Source organism: Giraffa tippelskirchi, chromosome 6 (assembly GCF_054371585.1).
Source record: "Giraffa tippelskirchi isolate mGirTip1 chromosome 6, T2T-mGirTip1v1.2.pri, whole genome shotgun sequence".
NCBI classification, from domain to species: Eukaryota; Metazoa; Chordata; class Mammalia; order Artiodactyla; family Giraffidae; genus Giraffa; species Giraffa tippelskirchi.
The window spans coordinates 48,444,749-48,464,158 of record NC_137280.1 but is presented as its reverse complement, the minus strand read 5'-3'; the positions used below and the strand labels follow the sequence as shown (position 1 = coordinate 48,464,158).

General features: G+C 39.3%; 2 long non-coding RNA genes across 2 annotated transcripts in view; one reads left to right on the top strand and one right to left on the bottom strand.

The window, feature by feature from the left end:
* LOC145510995 (uncharacterized) overlaps positions 1-19,410 on the top strand; it is a 92,534-nt gene that overhangs the window by 52,147 nt on the left and 20,977 nt on the right. The window contains exon 2 of the long non-coding RNA XR_014057360.1: positions 6,949-7,782. This is a non-coding gene — a long non-coding RNA (uncharacterized LOC145510995). The remainder of the gene's footprint in view (positions 1-6,948; positions 7,783-19,410) is intronic.
* LOC145510994 (uncharacterized) overlaps positions 1-19,410 on the bottom strand; it is a 35,087-nt gene that overhangs the window by 6,712 nt on the left and 8,965 nt on the right. The gene's annotated exons all lie outside the window — the stretch shown is intronic.

The window sequence follows — 19,410 nt, the reverse complement described above, 5'->3', positions numbered from 1 at the left end:
ATTGGGTTTCTTTCAATAGATACTAGCTATTGTAAATTTGGGAGCTTCCCTAGTGGCTCAGATGGTAAAGAATTTGCCTACAATGCAGGAGACGTGGGTTCGATCCCTGGGTCAGGAAGATAGATCCCCTGGAGAAGGGAATGGCAACCCATTTCAGTATTCTTGCCTGGGAAATCGCATGGACAGAGGAGCCTGATGGGCAACAGTCCATGGGGTTGCAAAGAACTGGACATGACTGAGCGACTAACACACACACACATGTAGTTTTTAAGGTGTGAGGGCAAACCCTATCCCTGTTAGCACATCATGGCCAGAAGTTCAAGTCTCCCAGAGCCTGTCCCTTGTTATATGCATTTTTGAAACTTCGTTTAATCCAAACATCTGCCTTCTCTACTTCTATTTCTGAGATGCTGGGGGGCCACAGGAGAAAAAAAATCACATAAATGTGAGCAATGCTGACATTATATTTTTATGGTTCTCAATTTCAGCTGCCTTCTCAGCACCATTTCCCATTACAGCTATTTCAAATGCTTGCCAACCCCTTCAAGTCCCCAATTCCAACATCTAGAATCTTTCTCTAAGCAAATTAACCTCTTTTATATGTTACAGAGGAGAGTAAGGGTTTCCTAATGGAAATTCCTCAACTCTCCCATCAACATGCCTAAAAACACATCTATTTCCTACTTCTATTTTTCTTCCTGTCTTTTGGAAAGATGTGTTATTTGCCTATTAGACCAAGTCCTTCCCCTGTACTCGTTACTTATTTCCTTTACTTTTTTTCTGTGATTTTGATCCTATATTGCTTTTTTCTTTGTTACCTTTCTCTTTGCCTATATATTGCCTATGATTGTAACTTTATTATTTTGTCTGATAACATGATTGTGGCAAAAGATTAAAACTCAATGGAAGAATAAAAGCCATTCTCCACATATATAAAAATTAATAATTGATATAAAAAGTCTTATTTGATATAAATTGTCTTCTGCTTTTGTATAGTGCTCTCTTGAAGGAGCAAGACTGTTGTGCAGTCCACTGTTGTCCTTTGAATAACACTCGCATTTCCTCAGTGCTGACCTCAGCCAAGGATTTCCTTTACTCTGAATCCTCAAGGACTCCTCTCTTTTGCAGAGTAAAAGCCAAAATTCTAAATTGTCCTAGGAAATCCTGCAGGGACTGGCCCTTCCTGTCTCTCATCTCCAGTTATGTCCCTGCCCCTTTCATTTCATCCTATCCTCACTTGCCTGCTTAGGTACCTTGTATAAGAGACAGATTCTGGGTATTTGGCCCTGCTGTTCTCTCAGCCTGGAATCCTCTTTCCCAGAATGCTGGAATGCTGGATAGTGTATGTGGATATCCCAAAAGAATCTAAGAGAACACATACAAAACTGAACTCATTGTCTTCCCTCAACTGTGTTTGATTCAGATTTCTACACAGCACCTGAAAGCCTTTGTTATAAATGCGTGCATGCTCAGTCGTGTCCAACTCTTTGAGACCCCATGGACAGCAGCCTGTCAGGCTCCTCTGTCCATAGGATTTCTCAGGCAAGAATACAGAGCGAATTGCTGTCTCCTCCTCCAGGGGATCTTCCCAACCCAGGGATCGAACCCATATCTCCTGCATTGGCAGGAGGATTCTTTGCCACTGAGTCTAAATTGGTTTCATTCTACTAGATCAGCAATATTCAGATTAGAAGCTGGAGGATATGGAAGCCCACAGTCTGTCAGACACTTAAGAAAATAAAACCTCCAGGTTATAACTCACTTCTGGAATGTCTTGCCCATGTGCTGCATGTGGAAACAGGAAAAATGCAAGGAACTTATTCTTAAATGGTGAATCCTTGAAGGCAGAGACGGAGTGTTACTCATCTTTTGAAACTAGCATACCAGCTTGAGCATATTAAGTAGCCAATATGTGATTATTACATTAACCTGAACTCATTCTTGGTTGAGCCTTGGTTGAACTCACTCTAGGTTAGTTTGTCCTAACTCTAGACTATAGGAAAGTAAATATTTTCTATAAAATTGAAATTTATATGCTAAATTGAATGACTACAGGACAAAAATATTGAAATCTTAAAAAGTAAATCAAATTTTCCATTACTTCAAGCAATTGTACTCTGTCAAAGAATCGAATTTATCAAACTTATTGGCACATTTAACTGGTAGTTATGTTAACTTTATTATTTGGCATGCGAAAATATGTCATGTTTTTGACCCCAGTGTTTCTGCTTCCTCTTTAAACACTGTTGATTCTTTTATTGAATGCCCTAAAAGGTTCTGCCAGTTTTAAACCCAGGAGGCTGGTACCCCATCTGTTTCACTGGAAACTATCTAATCCAAACAGACACTTCTCTTCTTAGGAGGTATTTCCAGTGCTCTGTGAAACCAAAAGTTTCCATTCTGTGATGCATATATATCTCTCGATCTGACAATGTGTTGAACACATTGAGGTAAACGTCCAGATGTCCTTGCCACCATGGAGTTTGGCTAAATTGTGGAGAAGCCCCAACGAGAGAATTCTAGAAAAGAGCAAGTTACCCACAAAGAAAGAGGCTATCTGGGAATCTAATTTGATACAAATCCACAACCCCATTCACATATTGCTGTCAAGCTGAAAAGAATCTTATGGATTTGGAGAAGATGTAACCCAGCTTCTAATATAAGAATAACCTAGGCTTGTCCCATAGCCCTAGGCTCTTAAAACTAGTCCTCATATTCAATAATGAATCTGCAGAATGCTACAGAATTGGACTGATTTTTTTTTTTTTCAGAATTACAATTACATTGGATATTGTTTTTTGTCATGTGAAGCTTTTGGGAAACTTCTATTTTAAGATTAAGTGTACTTAGTTATACACTAATGTTTACATAGACTGCCAAACATCGTCTGGGTTAAAATTATTAAATTTAATACTTCTATTTTTGTTCTTTTTGTAGATTATCTCTGGTGTCTGGCATTGCTTCCTACTTTTTTAGACTGAATGTTAATGTGCCAAGATATGTGATAGTTGGATGCTACTTGTTTAGTTCTCTGAAAGTCTGATGCTACTTAATTCATTTCCTTGATTTGTAATTTGTTGCTAGAGAAGAGGACAGTGTTTAGTCATTACTAGCTTCACAAAAATATGACTTTTTATTGTTACTGTTGAAGCATACTTGTTTCCTGTTCACATTTATTGCTTCCTGGCATCACATTAATCTTCCCCTTTACCAGAGAATCACTTGTTTATATAAACGGAAAGAGTCCCAAAATAAATAATTTCTTAATTCTTTCCTCTCTTGCTTTTGTTAATACAGTTTATATCCTTTCTATTATTCTACAGTCTTCATTTTATGCATTTCTACCATCCTTGAACCCTTAACACTTGTTTTGGCAAATATTTCATTTAGTTCAGTTCCATTCAGTTGCTCAGTTGTGTCCAACTCTTTGCGACCCCATGGACTGCAGCATGCCAGGCCTCATTGTCCATCACCAACTCCCGGAGTTTACTCAAACTCATGTCCAGTGAGTTGGTGATGCCATCCAACCATCTCATCCTCTGTTATCCCTTTCTCCTCCTGCCTTCAATCATTCCCAGCATCAGGGTCTTTTCCAATGAGTCCGTTCTTCGCATCAGGTGGCCAAAGTATTGGAGTTTCAGCTTCAACATCAGTCCTTCCAATGAATATTCAGGACGGATTTCCTTTAGGATGGACTGGTTGGATCTCCTTGCAGTCCAAGGGACTCTCAAGAGTCTTCTCCAACACCACAGTTCAAAAGCATCACTTCTTCGGCACTCAGCTTTCTTTATAGTCCAACTCTCACATCCATACATGACTACTGGAAGAAGCATAGCTTTGACTAAATGGACCTTTGTTGGCAAAGTAGTGTCTCTGCTTTTTAATATGCTGTCTGGATTGGTCATAACTTTTCTTCCAAGGAGCAAGCGTCTTTGAATTTCATGGCTGCAGTCACCATCTGCAGTGATTTTCAAGCCCTCCAAAATAAAGTCAGCCACTGTTTCCACTGTTTCCCCATCTATTTGCCATGAAGTGATGGGACCAGATGCCATGATCTTAGTTTTCTGAATGTTGAGTGAGCTTTAAGCCAACTTTTTCACTTTCCTCTTTCACTTTCATCAAGAGGCTCTTTAGTTCTTCTTCACTTTCTGCCATAAGGGTGGTATCATCTGCATATCTCTGGTTATTGATATTTCTCCCAGCAATCTTGATTCCAGCTTGTGTTTCATCCAGCCCAGCGTTTCTCATGATGTACTCTGCATACAAGTTAAATAAGCAGGGTGACAGTATACAGCCTTGACATACTCCTTTTCCTATTTGGAACCAGTCTGTTGTTCCATGTCCAGTTCTAACTGTTGCTTCCTGACCTGCATATAGATTTCTCAAGAGGCAGGTCAGGTGGTCTGGTATTTCATTTAGTACTATTCTTAAATATTGTCACCTTAAAAGTTATTTTTCAAATGTCTTTATCTTCATTTTTCTTCTCCAGTCCACTTTTCTGTGACACATTTATTATTTCCCTATGGTCTTCAGTCTTCTTTTGGTCATTGAATGGTACACATCAGATTCTTTGGAGGCCAAGTAGGTATGTTTTTATTTCTAAAAACACATTTTAATAAGTAAACTCTTTGTCTCTCCAGCTTTTACTGATCTTTTCTTCCCTAGACTCAAGTCCAATCTGAATGTCATATCAATTTAGGTAACTTGCCCTACCGTCTGGAATTCCCAAACTTGTGAAAGAGATCAGGAGGATGTGTGACTACCAAAGTTAAGAGAAGTACCATGTTCACCAGGACATAAGCATTTGAGTATTCCTGAATAAAAGTGGAGTCAGATAGAACAATTGATGTAGATTGGCATCCCCAGCCCTACTGTACTCCTAGGAGCTTGCTAGCCTAGAAAATAGGCTTTCTAACCTTTGCCTGTGTCCACCATGGATTATGCTTAAACATCCAAGCTGCTCTTCTGTCTTTTTTTTGTTGTTGGGTTCTCATGACACCATCATTTTTTAAAATATAGCTCCTAACCAATTCTGGTAGCTTTTATCATTGATGAAATTTAATTTTATTAGGTTGCAAATAGCCTACAAAATCAAGAAACTGGGAAGAATGAAGTGTGAGCAGTAAGACACTAATAGTCTATACCCTCCCCATCCTCACTTCTCCTGAGCACATGCAGACACACATTCAAAAACAACAATAACAACAACAACAACAACAAAAAAAAAACAGGGGATCTCCAGATAACTTATGTATTCATTCCACAATGGAGCATCTTTATTTGCCTCATGCTTTATGCACTGGTCTGTATGCTTTATGCTTTATGCTTCTGTGTCTGTAACCATATTTTTCTTTAATTTTTTAAAAATGGTCACCAGCATGTGAACTACTTCACCTTATTCTTTCTTACATTAAATAAATAGATAGGTAAATACATAAATAAGTAAAATGAAGAGTATAAAAACAGAAATCTTGTCTAGAAAGCAAACTAAACTATGATTGAGTATTTGTGTGAGCTCAGTTGCTCAGTCGTGTCTGCCTCTTTGCAACCCTGTGGACTGTAGCCCGCCAACCTCCTCTGTCCTTGGGATTCTCTGGGCAAGAATACTGGAATGGGTTGCCATGCCCTCCTCCAGGGGATCTTCCCCACCCAGGCATCGAACTTGCATCTCTTGTGTCTCCTGCATTGGCAGGTGGATTCTTTACCACTAGCGCCACCTGGGAAGCCCAATTAAGTATTTAAAATGAGTAAAAGACTAGCATTGTTGTTGGTGCACAAAAAGCAGTCAATAAATATCCCCCTCCCCCCACCCATTACTGTGCTTAGTATGAAACCTAAACTTTTTTTTAAAGTCAAAACTTTTAGAAGTTTGTTATTCATTAATTAAAGCATTAATCTCTTTTTTGTTAAGATATTTAAAAATCCTAATTATAGGAAAAGGAATTAAGACTTACTGAATTTAATGCCTACTTATTCTACTAAAATAGTCCTATATGGGTGTACAACTTTTTGAAAGTTTTTGGAACTGCATGACATAGTTTGAAACAATTCACATCTTGAATAACTGTAATTCAGAGGTTTAATTGAGACTAGAATTCACAAGAAAAGATGGGAGATGAATATTCTAGTTTTGTGAACCCCTAAACCCCATATCTTCCTTAAATTATTTAGTCTACATTTAAAATATTTTTATCATATAAGAGAACGGCCTTATATGACCACTCCAATTTTCTGAACACTTTTTATATACTTTCATAGACCCTAGTATTGTTTTCAGGCATTGATTACATTTTATTAATTATATATTGGTATAAGTATTAGATTGATATTTGATTTCCTGATCAGACCACTAACTCAGGGCAGGAACCAAGTTGTCTTTTAATCACTGTCGATCCCCAAATCTGTCAAAACACATGATGTCAACTAGGTTTTATACCGGTACAATGGCATCACCAATGCAATGGACATAAACTTGGGCAAACTCCAGGAGATGGTGAGGGACAGGGAGGCCTGGCATGCTGCAGTCCGTGGGGTCGCAGAGGGCCAGACGTGAGTGGATGGCTGAACAACAACAAGGAATGACTGAATCTTACAGGTCTCATTTTTTGTAGCATGCGTTAGACATTGATGTTGTTGTTTAGTCACTCAGTCATGTCCAACTCGTGGACTATAGCCTGCCAGGCTCCCCTGTCCAAGGGATTTTCTAGGCAAGATTACTGGAGTGGGTTGCCATTATGGCTAATTCTAAAATCTCAGGATTTCTTTAGGTCCTCTCAATTGCTGGGAGAATCACTGGCAGTGATTACCAAATCCACTCACTTCAGTCATTAAGCATTTAATCATTCATTCAGCAGCCTTTTTTTGAGTGTTTATTGTGTGCCAGGCATTGATTTTGTTGTTGTTTCTTTGTTTTAATATTTATTTGGCTGTGTTGGGTCTTATTTGCAGCACCTGGGAACTTCATCGCATCATGCAGGATCTTTTGTTGCAGTAACTGGCTTAGTTACCCCTCAGCATGTGGGATCTTAGTTCCCAGACCCAGGATTGAACCCATGTCTTCTGCATTGCAAGGCAGATTTTTAACCACTGGACCACCAGGGATGTCCCCAGGCACTGTTCCTAAAGCTGGGGTTTGTCAGTGAACAATGACAGCTACCTGCCTTTGAGGGACTTATATTCTGTGGGCAGTAAAAAGCAGAGACATTATTTTGCCAACAAAGGTCTGTCTAGTCAAGGCTATGGTTTTTCCAGTAGTCATGTATGGATGTGAGACTTGGACTATAAAGAAAGCGGAGCGCCGAAGAATTGATGCTTTTGAACTGTGGTGTTGGAGAAGACTTTTGAGAGTCCCTTGGACTGCAAGGAGATCCAACCAGTCCATTCTAGAGATCAGTCCTGAGTGTTCATTGGAGGGACTGATGTTGAAGCTGAAACTCCAATATTTTGGCCACCTGATGCGATGAACTGACTCATTTGAAAAGACCCTGATGCTGGGAAAGATTGAAGGTGGAAGGAGAAGGGGACGACAGAGGATGAGATGGTTGGATGTCATCACTGACTCAATGGACATGAGTTTGAGTAAACTCCGGGAGTTGGTGATGGACAGGGAGGCCTGGCGTGCTGCAGTCCATGGGGTCACAAAGAGTCGGACACGACTGAGTGACTGAACTAAACTGAAGTTTTGTGGACCAGTGCCTCTAAACCTCAATATGTAGTGAGACTTCATTATGAGGTCTAAGTGGCTTTCAGCTGCCTTAGTTTTAAGAAGACTTGAACGATAAGGTAAGTATTTACATCTTCCTAATCCATCACACGTCACACTACCACCTGTCTCTGATGCTCCCTCCAGCTTCGCCATTCCCTGTTCATTACCCACCCCCCGCCCCCAGTTAGACCAGACTGGAGGAAGGAGCCCCTATACTTTCTGTGCCATCTCAGGACTTGTGGTTTGGAAAACAACCCTCTAGTACAGGGATTTTTCGGCAGACTGTTCTATGCTTTTTCGGATTTGGTTTCTGTGTTTCTTCACTCTGTGGTACCTTCGCTGCCCCTCAGGCTACTGGCAGGAAGAAGCATCACTTAAAAAGTAATTTAGGAAATAAGTATACTCCCCCTGGGGTGCAAATAAAAGGAAAAGTTGTGGTAAATAGCTAATGTAAGCACAAGGTGCCTTGGGGGACCCCTCAGAGTCACTTCTTTCAAACCAGCAATAACTTCTGGTGCTATTGGTCCTGGGGCAGCAGCCGTCAACATTGTTTAAAAAAGCTCCCTTATGGTGTTCTCATTAATTAACTGCACTGTTTGTTGATTCTAGATTGATTCAGTTTGTTCTCGGGAGAGTGTTTTTGGAAACTCAGTTCTGCCTTGATGCGGAATTTCATCTTCAGGCCCTAAATTCCCAGGATGGTGGTTTACTGGGACATATAGAAGATGAAGTGAAAAAGAGGATTTGTTAGATAAAAATGATAATCAAAATATTTTAAATTCAGATGTAATTTTTGAAGATTTTCCCCATAGAGCCAAAAAATTACCTGAAGCAAAGTTTGACTGACAGGCGGGTTTAACAAACACAACAAGACAAATGGCATGCAAAACAGATAGGGAAGTATTTGTTGCTAATTACTTGAGAAAGCATTTTAATTAAGTTGTTTGCCAATTAATGCCTCAGTTTTAACATTCTATAAATATTTAAACATGTTTCATAAACTTTCCTTCTTATGGAAACATTTGCAAATGTTATTGTGAAGTTTCTTTGGGAATCTCATAAGAAAAAAAAACTGTACAGTTTAGACAGTTCTAATTGCCATATTCATAAGTAAATAAATAGTCTTTTTTATCTTGGTAGCTTTTATACTTTCATATTCTCTATCTGCATAAACTTTTTTCCATGTTTTACCATGGAGAGTATATAAATGCAAGTTACATATTTTTTTTTATCTTCCTTAAGAATTGAAAATAATAAGGGATGTAGGCCATAATTTCAGTCTTTTAGGCAAATGCAAGAAAATGATTTGGGACGATATAAAGTCAGTTGTTAATATTTCAATCATCTCTAACTAAAAACCTTCCCAAATGCTACCCACCCATTAAAATAAGGCAAAAGACAATATATGCAAGCAAAACAGAAAGATTTCTCTGTTACTAAGTTGGAGCTTAATCTGTGATATAAGCTATTATGAACTTAACCAAAAATACCTCAGGCATTTGCCTGGTGCTCTGGCCAAGTGGCCAGGACCACCCCAAGCACTCACCAGCACACAGTAGGTTCCTGCTTCAGCCTCTCTGGCTCCTACACTGCTCCCCACTAAGGCAGAGGCTGCTTTGCCAAAGAGAGTGTGCACACTTAGAACAGAGCTGGGTGGATGCCAGTCCTGTCTCTGATCAGGCCAGAGACAGCCATTGCCAGTACATGCACTCCTGCACGTACCACCTACTGAATGGGAGAAGATACTTGCAAATGATAAGTCTGATAAGGGGTTAATATCCAAAATATGTAAAGAGGTCATATAATCAATACCTAAAAACAATCCAATTTTTAAAATGGGTGGAAGACCTGAATAAAAATATTTTCCAAAGAAGACATATGGATGGCCAAGAGGCACATGAAAAGATGTTCAGCATCACTACTCATTTATTGGGCTTTCCTGATGGCTCAGACAGTAAAGAATCTGTCTGCAATGCGGGAGTCCTGGGTTTGATCCCTGGGTTGGGAAGGTCTCCTGGAGAAGGGAATGGCAACCCACTCCAGTATTCTTGCTTGGAGAATCCCATGGATAGAGGAGCCTGGAAAGCTACAGTCCATGGGGTCACAGAGAGTCGGACACAACTGAGCGACTAACGCACAATCATCTATTAAATGTAAATCCAAACCACAATGAGATATCATCTCATACTTCTCAGAATAACTATTGTCAAAAAGAGAACAAACAATGAATGTTGGTGAGGATGTGGAGAAAAGGGAACCTTGCCACTATGGGTGCAAATGTAAGCTGATGCAGCCACTAGGCAAATCAGTATGAAGGTTCCTCAGAAAACTGAAACTAGAATTGCCATATGATCTAGCAGTTACACTTCTGGATATACATATCCAAATAAAACAAAAATACCAATTTGAAAAGATATTTGCATAGTCACATTATTTATCATAGTCAAGATATGGAAACAACCTAAGTGTCCATTAATAGATGAATGGATTAAGATGTGACATATGCGTGTATACAATGGAATACTACTCAGTCATAAAAAAGAATGGAATTTTGCCATCTGTAAACATGGATAGACCTAGAGGGTATTATGTTTAGTGAAGTCAGTCAAAGAAAGACAGATACTGTATGAAAATAACATAGAAACAGACTCACAGCTATAGACAGCAAACTAGTAGTTAACCTAGGAGATAAGGGTGGAGGGATGGACAGGATGGAGAAAGGGCATTAAAAGGTACAAACTATTAGGCATAAAATAAATAAGATACAAGGATGAAATATACAGCACAAAGAATATAGTTAGTATTTTATCATAACTTTAAAGGGAGTATAATCTGTAAAAATATCAAATTCTTTTTGTATACCTGAAACTAACATAGTATTGTAAGCAAACTACATTCTTGTTGTTTTTCAGTCAATAAGTTGTATCCAACTTATTGGATAATAAGAGTAAGAGTTTTGTGACTGCATGGACTGTAGCCCACCAGCCTCCTCTGCCCATGGGATTTCCTAGGCAAGAATACTGGGTTGTCATTCCCTTCTCCAGAGGATCTTCCTGACCTGGGGACCAAAGCCCCATCTCCTGCATTGGCAGGCAGATTCTTTACCACTGAACTACTTGGGATATCTATAAATCAACTATACTTCAATTTTACAAAAAGAAATCAAATTTCAAATTTCCTTGAAATTCTGGGGGGGAAAAAACAACAAGAAAGAAAACATCTCACACTAAGGCCTTTTCCCATTCTATGTGAATGGGAAAATTGCTAAAATTAATACGGGTCGCACTGCTGCTTCTAGCTAGGAGACTATAACTGGGTCTGGACTTGCCTTCCTGCTATAAATAATAAACTAGACAAAAATATATGGGCCTGCTTTCAGCCATTGAGTAACAGCCCTGCAGGACTTCGATCCCAGAGAAGGACTGCCCTGGCTTTCAGCCTGGAGGCACTTTCCTACGTGGCCTGCAGGGCACTGGCTGAGTGAGGGCCACAGAGTCTGGAGTGAGGGGAGGCTGAGGAACTGGAGTCTGTGAAGCAGAGAGCCAGAGAAGGTGGGGTGTGGGCCACAGAGAAAGAGCTCCAGGACACATAGGATCCTGGATCGGTTGTTGTACTCATCTGGGCACACACAGGGTGAACCTCTGCTGGGTAGGGCAGAAGAGATCAGGAGCTATAAAGGGAGCAGTCGTCAGAGCTCCCACAGGGCTCTGAGAAGCTGGGGGACCTACAGCCTGGATAGAGCGGAGGCCTCGAAAAGAGGCACTGAGATGCAGAATAAACCAAAACTCAGGAAAACAATGGGCTCTTAAAAGACTGAGGAACAAGGAAATAGTTTCATCTTCTTTTGTAACCAATTAATGAAATCTGAATATTTGAAATTTCTAGTATGATTTTCCTTTCTCTTTAATTAGCTAGACTCACTTTAGTTTCTAAATATATGGGCTTGGGGGAATAGATCTTTATTACAAATTTCCAGTATTTTAGAACCGTGTGATATATTTGTTGGGCATCATATATCATCAATTTTTTTTATTATTTCAACTCTGCTTGAAAAAAAAAAAGCGTCATTCTTCTTTGTTGCCTTTTCCTTTTTTAATTGGACTTAATGGACTCTTCCATCTTCTATTTTCCTCTACTTGAAAGCTCCCTTCTCTTTGGAAGTTATACAGGACTCTTTCATTCTCTCAATGGCTGCTTTTAACCTTTGATATATATACCCAGGGCAGCCCCAAGGTTAATTAACATTTTTATTCTCCTTTTAAAGAAGTATCCTACATTCATCTTCTGATAAATATTTCAGAGTATTTTGGATCCACTGAATTTGAAACACATCCCCCCCCGCCCCACTCCCCAAATTAACCAGCTTCCTTACTATTTCCCAAGTTTGTAGAGGCATTTCCTGTCCTTAATTCATAGACCAGCAGATTTTCGGTGGCTCCTGACTGCAGAAAGCCCAGCTACACCTCCCTGGTTCACAAAGCCTATGACTCACCTCTTTGGTGGGCATTAAAACCACAGATCCCAACCCCGAGGCCAAGGGCCATTTTAAATATTTAACAATTTATTTGTTAACTGAAATCCAAGTAAGAACTTAGATTGTAATTGTTTGATATTCTAAATATCTTTTAATTTTTACTCTTGTTCAATTCTGCTTCTCTCCCACCTTTTATGAAATTTATCAAGGAATCCAAGTGGTTTTTCCATAGTTTCTCACAGTCTGGAGTTTCCCAATGTCATCGATGGGTTTCCCAGGTGTTGCTAGTGGTAAAAAAAAAAAAAAAAAAAAGCCCACCTGCCAATGCAAGAGACATAAGAGACACAGGTTCAGTCCCTGGGTTGGGAAGATCCCCAAACCCAGAGGAGGGCATGGCAACCCACTCCAGTATTCTTGCCTGGAGAATCCCATGGGCAGAGGAGCCTGGCGGGCTACAGGTTGAGCGGTTGCAAAGAGTCGGACACGACTGAAGTGACTTAGCATGCATGTATACAGTGTCATCCCTCTCATGTTTACCATCTTGTATTCACCTCAACAAGGCATGTGCTCTCTTCTTCACGACTCTGTATATGCTCTGCTTTTGCCTAGAATACCCTTGCTCCTCTCTCTTTACCTGGGTAACTCTTACTTATCAATCAGATCTTATATTAGATAGTCTCCTTCTAGGAAGACATCCCTGACTCCTTTCCCTTAATGGCTACAATGGATGCCCTTCTATTTTGCTCCTAAAGTGTCTTGACATTCTTTGTCATAGTATTCATTTTCCTCAGTTGTTAATGCTTGTCTATGCCATCTTGGGAGACAGCCTAGTTTTATTAATCTTGGTGTCCCCAGGTTCATGAAAATGGCACAGGTACATGTTCAAGAAATATCAAGTGAGTTAATGCATAAGCAAAAAAATGAATGAATGAAATGGAGAAAGGACAAGGACTTTTGTTTTACTATTTTCCACTTCCCTATGTTCTCCTGTATTAAGGAAAGAAATTTGTATTACATAGTCATTTTGTAATCACGTATCTGAAGTAATCGCCCGTGTAATTTATTAGAATGACTGTGATACCCTGCAATCTGGGATCTACACCTTTGTGATGAAATTTGACAAATAGCTGGAAGGTGCTCACTGAGAAACACCTCTGCACCTGCCATTCTGCTTGAGATTCCAAATTTTTAGAGTTATTCCCAATGTTAAATATTTTCCAAATAAAATTTCTCCTCTTGATTTTTTTTTTAATGTTCAAATACCTCTAATTTGGTTCCATGATTCAGCTCTCCTGTTTGTCTTGGGCAACAAGAGAGAAAAAGAAGGAAAAAACATATGCTAACCATTCCACACACCTGGTACCATAGTATGTAGTCCTTTTTAATCATTAATAATAGTGCCAAGTTATCACCTTTTTGAAAAAAAAGTCCTTAAAATTGAGAGAAGCACAAAATAATGTGGCCAAGGTCACCCAGATAGAAAAGAATGTGTTGAGATTTGAATTCAGGTCTCAGTATTGTTCTATTGGAATTGTGATACTGTGAATGTTTGTTTTCAGTCTACCAGAAAGTTCAGTCTAATGCACTACCTCATAAGTAATATTTGTTTTTAAGATATTTATTATCTGAATGGAAATGAAAGATTAAGGTACATGAGTGCTTCATAGGCCAAGAGCAACTAGGAGGTCTAACAAAGGGAAGTGAAAGATGTGGTATCTGTTAAACCCAGCTTCAGAGGCCAGAGAATGCAAAGACTCAAGCAGGAGAGGCTGGTATGGGAAAGAACCAGTAAAGTCATCAAACAAGACCAGGTCCTCTCTGTGATAGCTCACTTCTCCTTGATATTGTTATGCTCAGTCGTGTCAGACTCTGCAACCCCATGGACTATAGCCCACCAGGCTCCTCTGTCCATGGGATTCTTCAGGCAAGAATACTGGAGTGGGTAGCCATTCATTTCTCCAGGGAATATTCCCAACCCAGGGGTCAAACCTGCATCTCCTGCCTTGTAGGCAGATTCTTTACCTTTGAGCCACCGGGGAAGCCCTACAGAAGTGTAAATAATAAATTTGTATTGTTTTCAGTCACTAAATTATTACAGAAGCAATAGGAATTAGGAACAGGCCTGAGTTAACAGTCAAAAGTAAGTCGTTCAATAGAAGTGCTGGTGTTTGCAGCCTGTTTGTTTTTTGGGAGGGGCTCCAGGAACATGCTAATTTGTATAACGGCCTCGGAAGTCTGGGTCTACCAGCAGCTAAACAGCTGCCTGGGGTTTCCTTCAGCCTTTCGTTGGCTGGAAGTTACCAGAAGACTCAATGTAGGCAGTTTCACTGAAAGTGAGTCACCCACAATATCACTTCTGCTCTGATATACCCAGACCTGTTAGAACCCACCTCATATAGATTTTCTGGGTTGAGACAGCAATACCTGCCTAACACCCAGGAACCAATGGTAGAACGTGATTCCGTGAATTTATGATCTCCAAAATACATGCCTATATTTATACTCAGGGAACATGTTTGAAATTGTTATTAGTAGGAATATACATCTGAAGTAAGGTTAGATCAATGTTAATATCCACCTCTTTTTTTTTTTGACAAAATAGAGTATAAAACAAACAAAAATTGCTTTTGCTGATAGTTTTAGATTCCCAGAACAGTTTGGTTATTAGCATCGGGAGGTTTAAAAAGCTAGATTCCTGAGCTTATTAAGGACTTTAGACCTCTCTTTGATCTGAAGCAGAAATAGAAACACTGGACACACACAGTCTGTGATTCTAGGGCTGAAGGTGGGGGGGCGACAATTGATAGAATTGTATGCGGAATGGTTCGCGGATTGATTACCAACTGCAGGGATCTTGGATACGCCATCATAAGACAAATGCATTGGATATTTGAGACATCATTTGTACTAAATGCCTTCTTCCTAGCTGAACTGTGAAGACCTAAACAGGTAAGAATCATTTCCTTATCAGCCACTACCCCCAGGAACCCAAAGAATTCAATGTTAGTAAGCAGAGAAGAAATACAGAGCAGCTTCTCAACACTGAGCAAGGAAAATGATGCCCTGTGTCTGTGTCCTTTTTTCAGAAGAAATGTGTAATGACTCGTGAAGTTGATACTGACTCAGGAGATGTTCGATTCTTGTAGAAATACCAGCTTGGACAGGGGCCCACTAACCCCTACACTGCTGAGCAGTTTATCAGGTTGAAAATTATGAACTCCTTGTCCAAGTGAGGAAAAACTCCCTCACATTGTTTATTTCTCTTTGTGTGCATATCTCAAAGTACATTTCTCTAGTCTAAATCTCATCTCTTAGATTGCTCTAAGTCGCTTCAGTCATGTCTGACTCTTTGCGACCCCATGGACTGTAGCCCACCAGGCTTCTCTGTCCATGGGATTCTCCAGGCCAGAATACTGGAGTGAGTTGCCATGCCCTCCTCCAGGGATAGATCCCGAGTCTCTTATGTCTCCTGCATTGGCAGGTGGGTTCTTTACCCCCAGCCTTCTCTTTAGATTTCACTAAAGATTATTTCTAGAGTGGCAGATAGCATGGTTTGGGGCAACAGTTTTAGAGAAAGAACAGCTAAATATTTAATCTACTCTTATTTGTCGTGCTACACTGCTTTCTGAAACTTGGTACAGAACTGTGTATTGAAAAGACTGAAATTCTAGATCTTGCTTAGCCAAAGCAGCAGTACTTTACTTATGAGGCATCCTTATATATCATCTAGTAGAAATGTTTAAAGGGAGGGAGAGAATTCAATGGACTGAATCAACTGCGAAGAATAAATACAGAAATTAACTCCTGGCACATCCTTTGTTCTGGGCCGTCATACATTGTGTTACAATCACCCCTGTTGAATCACTTCTGAAAGAATTTCTTGCATAATGGCATTTTAGTCATCACTGTAATGTCAACAAACAAGGCAGATTAATGCTTCCAGTCCTGAGCTGTCTTGCACTCTCCTTATTAGAATTGCAGTCAGAACTTCATTAGAATGAATGACATCTGATTCCATAAGGCAGTCACAACAGAGGCACCTTCTTGCTATGGTGTCACCCTGCAGATGACAATGTCGGCCATTATGAATGACACTCCACAATTCGTTACTTCCTGCCTCAAATTGTAGTTAATCTTTCATCCAAACTGTACACATGTGTGGCTTTAAGTGGCCTATCACAGTGAGTACCCTGTAATGCTGCAAGCACATGGAGACTGACAGAAGGTAAATTGCTTGTCAGGAGGTCTGTATTTCAATTCACAGCATATTCCAAACACGTCGTGGTGAAAGCACGCCACAACAGCTGCTTTCATTGCTAACTATTTTTGATGTAAATGTCAATAAAGCTCCAGGCCCTTTCATATTTTTGGCCAAGAATGTCCATCTTTTCCTATGCAGGCTGGCAGGTGGAGTTCCATTTATCTACTCTTAGGAACATGTCCTATAATAATGATGGCCCCTGGAGGCCGTTTAGAGTGATTGAGAGCAGTGATTGGGACAATAGGCTGCTGAATTTCATGGCTGGAGTGGGTTGACAGGTGACTGCTTTTATACCCTCTCATCTGGTGGAGAAGGAAATAAAACACACACTTCCATCCGGTCCACAAGCAATCACCTCCAGGTTGAAGATCTATACTTATCATTTATTCCATTCATCAGAAAAAAAAAAAGATTGAGATCCATGGTTAGAAAACAATCACAAATTCCCCAGCAGATCTAGAGATTTTAAAGAGACAGCAACAGCATTTATTTTCTGTAGGCATACAGATAGGAGAATTAAGCAAACAATTTTGAATGGGATATGGAGGCCTTTGAGGACCTTCCTCCTTTTCCTTGTAAATGTCCCTTTTGGGATACCAGCTGTTCATGCTGGTATAACAAACTCTCTCTTTTAACTAATGCTCTGAGGAAGATGACTGAAGCTTGACCTTTCGCAGATGAAAGCTAGCAGATATATTAAAAATCAATTCAAGGACACTGCTTTTGAGCATATTTGCATTCAAATATGTCTGTATGTTACAGCAGTGAGCATAGAGCATAACAGCGTAAAGTAAAAGCTCATACTCTTATTCACCACGCTTATTGAGCATCTGCTATAGGCAAGGCTTTCTATTTTACACTAGGGTTAGGGACACAAACTAGAGTTAGACAAACATCTACCTAGAGGTAGTAAGAGTGATAATATGAAGTGAAAGTATACTAAATTTGTATTTATTTCTTATAGAGTTCCTTTGACTTCTAATTTTGTGTGTTATTTATAATGTACACACTCTTATGATTAGACTATTGCAGGTAACATTTATAATAAATATTTAAAGTACATGTTCTTTTTTTTCTGTGATATTAAGTGTGTAACTTAGAAGTCTGGATAAAGTTTTCAAGAAAAAAACGTAACTCCAAAACTGGAGTTGTTCAATCTCTCGGTGGTGTCCAGCTCTTTGCAACCCCATGGACTGATCTGTTTTTAATCCAGTCTCCACCATTTAGTAGCCTACTAGCCTTGAAAGACAAGTAATCTTTTAGCCTTGCATGCATGCTAAGTCGCTTCAGTTGTGTCCAACTCTTTGTGACCCTATGGACTGTAGCGCCAGGCTCCTCTGTCCATGGAATTCTCCAGGGAAGCATACTAGAGTGGGTTACCATTCCCTTCTCCAGGGGATCTTCCTGACTCAGGGATTGAATCCAGATCTCCAGCATTGCAGGTAGATTCTTGACCATCTGAGCCTCCAAGGAAGCCCTTATTAGCCTTAGTTTCTTCATATGTTAACTAACAACAGCTAACTGGTGTGTGCTGAGCATTTACTATGCATTGAACACTTCATTTGCATTATTTGACCCAATCTTTACAAAAGCTCTTAGAATTGATTGCTTTAATTATCCCATCTTACAAAGGGTAACATAACAAGGCTAGTAATGGAGCCAGGACTGGATTGCTTATAACCCAATGAAACATATCCTGAGAAATGGATGAAAGGTGTCAAAAAGTAAAAAAGAAAAAAAAATGCAGTTGATGTAAAACAGACATAGAAATTTTGAATCATATTCAAAATATTGACTTCATTTTTACAAAAGGATATGGAAGGTGAGATACATTATTTTTTCTTTTTCACATTTTTTTTTCTGAGCCAAAGGCTTAGTCCTATTCTTCACCTTCTTTTTAAAAACTTAAAACTAAAATGACTCTGTACTGTACTTTCTTTACCTTGCTTCCAGCCAAGAAAATCTATTTATTGTTTTACTTCCTCTCTTCCAATTATTCTAGCCTTGCAAAAAATGAAGATAAAAGGATAGGGGCAAGAAATTAGTCACTGAACATCTTTGAGTTTAACCACAAGATTTTTCAACAAGGCTCCTAATTCAACAAATATTTATTAAATTATCACTGTTTGCAAAATACTGTCTCTTTGCTAGGAAAACCTCATATTACCCTCCTGAAGCTTACATTTTATTGAAAGAGACAGTCATTAAACCAATACATTTACATATAATATAATTAAGATGGAGAATAAAAAGAAGAGCATTTGATACGACTATTAGGAAAGGCTGCAATGAGAAGATGACAGGAATGTGCGTAAGAAAAAAAAAAGATTCTAAACTTCTATTTCAATCTCATAATGCTGACTCATTGTATTCTTTTCAATAAGTTAAACATTTGTGGGTTTTTTTTTTTTTTTTTTTTTTGAGATGTAGGAGTTGCAGCAACAAATTATGAAGCATTTGGTGGTCAGATTCAAGTTAACACAGATGACTCAAGTAACCCAATGAAACACATCCCGAGCATGTAATTGGTCTCTAGCTCTTCCTGCATTTTTTGGAAACCAAGAGTGTGTATTATTAACTATTCAGTTTTCCTATCCATTCAGATATGAAAGCATCATCACAGAGAATGTAGGAGATGATTTCACAATGACTGGGGACTGAGTAACTTCTAAATTAACTAAAATATTGACAGCATCACTTCTCGATTATCCCACTGCTTAATCTGAACTGAATATTGGACTAACTAAATTGCTGGGAGATCAGTGGAGATGGTATCCATTTTCCTCATGGCTCTTTTCAGTGTCTGGATCAGACTTTCTCTTGGACCAACAGACTCTAACACCTCTTCTGGAATTGATTCCAACCCATGATGAGCTACATCTGGCCTGTGAAATGAAAATAGCAAAACCTTTGATTGAGTCCAAGTTAAGTGGATCTACATCATCTGCTCAGTCAACTTTTGCCAAGATG